The sequence below is a fragment of the Ahaetulla prasina genome, chromosome 2 (genome assembly GCF_028640845.1).
Source record: "Ahaetulla prasina isolate Xishuangbanna chromosome 2, ASM2864084v1, whole genome shotgun sequence".
NCBI lineage: Eukaryota > Metazoa > Chordata > Lepidosauria > Squamata > Colubridae > Ahaetulla > Ahaetulla prasina.
The window spans coordinates 161,581,129-161,585,143 of record NC_080540.1 but is presented as its reverse complement, the minus strand read 5'-3'; positions in this window follow the sequence as shown (position 1 = coordinate 161,585,143).

Here is a 4,015-nt window from a genome sequence, read left to right as displayed (position 1 = left end):
AGACTACGCATCCCGTAATGCTTTGCAGCGCCGGGGAGGAGCAGAGAGGCTTCTCGCTCGATACGCTTCAGTGCATTGTGGTTGCTCCAGTGCACGCTGGGAGTCGTAGTTCTCCCGTTGTAAATTTCCAAGCTGTGAACATGGGCATGGGCGTTATAAATATACCCCAAAGAACGGTGGCGCGGTTCGAGGAGGAATAGTTTTGCCATTTCAAGTAAAAATGCGAGTAATAACACAACAAGATGATCGAAACCTGCCTGGCATCACCTTCTTTTAGCTCTAATGTCTAATCCCTTTCCAATTGCTTAAGAACGAATGATGTTCCTGCAGTTATAATTCCATAACCACATTCGATAGGTAGGTAGGTAGGCAGGCAGGCAGACAGACAGACAGATACAGACAGATTCATTCATTCATTCATTCTCTATGCTTGCATGGCACACTTATCCATATTTAAGTGAACCCATGTTCTGGGTTCACTGAATGATGAAATAAGCATGTTTGAGTTCATTAAGGGCATGTAAACATAAATTTAATCGTTTCGTTATTTTGTGTTGTGTAAATGTAGCTAAGAAGGGAAATGCATCATTTGCTGAAGTTCTGCAAATCCAGTAACTTTGGCTTCCCTATTTTTACATCCAGATGTATAGAACTCATGCAGTGTGCCCTTGCAAAGATGGTACATACATAGCATTAACAATGTTAAAGATAAGTTTCTGCCAAAAAAAAGTATTTCAGTTTAAAACATATAGATTAAGAATTTTTTTAAAAAATCAGTGATAAAAGGGAATACCAAAAATATGACCTTAGTTATAATTCGTGACTAATTTTTAAAACAAGGCTGAATTTTTCAGCTGGAAACAAATAAAATAACGTAGGTTGAAGGAGATGATACTGAACATAGAGAACTTGTTTAATTATACACTGCTTAGGCATCAGGTCAGCATCAGACCCAGGCAGTCAAATTTTGTGACACATATTGTGCAGAAGAATGAATTTTGGTTCAGCTTATGGGTCAGTATTTCTTTTATCTTTAGGATAGATAACTGATTTAACTGATTTAAAAGATTAGACGCAAACACACTCCAAGGTATGGGAGCCTATTTAATAGAATCTTCTCTGCTAGAGCTATCAGATCTAAATTACTACTGTAGAAGTCAGCCAGATTTTTGAAGCCCAGATCTGGTAGTCTAGCTCACAGAGGGCAAACCTTTTGGGCCCTGCATGTTAAAATTCAGAATATGCCTAACTTGACTCTGCTGGCATGTCCACCCCCCCACCTCACAAAAGAGAAAATTCTTTCTATATTCATTTATAATTCAACACACTTGTTCATACAAATGAAAAAACTGATTTCATACCAACACTGATATAAGTAGTCCTCGGTTTACAACAGTTCACTTAATGTCCATTCAAAGGTACAATGGCACTGAAAAAAGTGACTTATGACCATTGCAGCATCCCCATGGTCACGTGATTTACATTGGGATGCTTGGTAACCAACTCAGGACAGTTGTAGTGTCCTGAGGTCATGTGATCCCCTTTTGTGACTTTCTGACAAGCAAAGTCAATGGGGAAGCCAGATTCACTTAACAATCAGGTTACTAATTTAACAATTGCAGTGATTCACTTAACAAATGAAGCAAGAAAAGTTGTAAAATGGGACAAAACTCACTTAACTAATTCCTCACTTAGCAACATAAATTTTGAGCTCAATTGTGGTCATAAGTTGAGGGCTACCTGTAGTGCGTTCATTTTGAACTCTGTGGTTGCAGGTAGCCTCTGGACTTGCATCTTGAAAATGATCTTTGCTGCACAAACAACCACTCTGACACCTGATCTGTGTGGCTGTCATGTTTCTATCATATTTTGTAAGCTGCGCGCTCTTTCCTGTCACCACAAATCACAATTCTGAAGATGACAGATCATGTGCTGATATCAATGGGGAGAATCCATTTTAAGCTTTGGGTAGTGCAGGATCTGATATTTCTTGTATTTGTGCTCATTCAAACAGGGAAAATAGTTGTCAGATTTTGATGGATGCTGACATGTCATCCAAAAACAAAATGTGTCAACTTTGACAAGCATATCATAGGTTCGTCATCACTATCCTAACTCGAATGGTCACTCCTCTAATGTCATGTTATTGTGCAAATAATAGTTTAGTAATCAGTTGCTCAGTCTTCAAGGAATATATTGTGGGGGTTTAAAGTGCATGTCTAAGGATATGAAACAGCCACTTTTAGCCATGATTATAGAATAAATCTCACCAAACTCAGTGGGACCCAAGGGTGCCTTTATTGGTTTATTGGGATTCGTGGTGGTGCAGTGGTTAGAATGAGGTATTGCAGGCTAATTCAGCTCACTGCCAGGAGTTTGATCCTCACCTACTCAGCCTTCCATCCTTCTGAGGTCGGTAAAATGAAGACCCAGATTATTGGGGGCAAAATGCTGATTCTGTAAACCACTTAAGAGAGGGGCTGTAAAGCACTGTGAGCCTAAATGCTAAATCTAAATGCTATAACTGTCTGGTTCGGTTCTGCAACCCAACAAGAAAAACTCAGACTTCAGAGGATAATTACAACTGCAGAAAAAATAATTGCTACCAACCTGCCTTCCATTGAGGACCTGTATACTCCACGAATCAAGAAGAGGGCCGTGAAAATATTTACAGACCCCTCGCATCCTGGACATAAACTGTTTCAACTACTACCCTCAAAACGACGCTATAGAGCACTGCACACCAGAACAACTAGACACAAGAACAGTTTTTTCCCGAAGGCCATCACTCTGCTAAACAAATAATTCCATCAACACTGTCAAACTATTTACTGAATCTGCACTACTATTAATCTTCTCATAGTTCCCCATCACCAATCTCTTTCCACTTATGACTGTATGACTATAACTTGTTACTGGCAATCCTTATGATTTATATTGATATATTGACCATCAATTGTGTTGTAAATGTTGTACCTTGATGAACGTATCTTTTCTTTTATGTACACTGAGAGCATATGCACCAAGACAAATTCCTTGTGTGTCCAATCACACTTGGCCAATAAAATTCTATTCTATTCTATTATATTCTATTCTATTCTATTCTTTTCTATGGCTATTCTGCATGTATGGGTTCAAAGGGTGCGCTTCAAGGTTTTGGTGAACGTCTTTAAAGCGCTCCATGGCATAGGGCGGGGTTATCTACGGGACCGCCTACTGCTACCGAATACCTCTCACCGACCCGTGCGCTCTTACAGAGAGGGACTCCTCAGGGTGCCGTCGGCGCGACAGAGTTGTCTGGCGACGCCCAGGGGAAGGGCCTTCTCTGTGGGGGCTCCCGCCCTCTGGAATGAACTCCCCCCAGGACTCCGTCAACTTCCGGACCTCCGAACCTTTCGTCGCGAGCTTAAAACTCACTTATTCATCTGCGCAGGACTGGGTTAGTTTTTTAATTAATGGGTTTTTAACGAGTTTTTATTATTTATCTTAAATTTTTAATCTCGGCCAATTGAATAAGTTTTTTAATTGTATTTTAATTGTATTTATATTGTAATATTATTGTATTTTTATCTGGCTGTGAACCGCCCTGAGTCCTTCGGGAGAAGGGCGGTATAAAAATTTAAATAATAAATAAATAAATAAATAAAGACGATGGATTTCCAGCCAAACACAAATTATATCAAATATTTGACAACCGCCAGCCGTCATACGACAGTCTGAATCGGTACATGTTTAGTCATTTAAGACCCACTAAACGTACATCAGCCAACTTGCAGAGACCGGGCTCTAACCAATATCCCTCAACTCCGTACAGCCGGCCGAGCCGCATTTCTAAAAGAAACGAGTCTAGGAAATGCTGGGAGAGGGCTGGCCGTTAGCAGAGTTTCGGAACTACATTGCCCTTAAGTCAGTGCGAGGGTCCGCCGCTTTGCAATTGGCTCCGAGAGAGATTTCCGGCTGTTGCTTCTCGTCCGATTCGTTAACGCTTCTCCCGCCTCCGCTTCCTCCCCCTGTC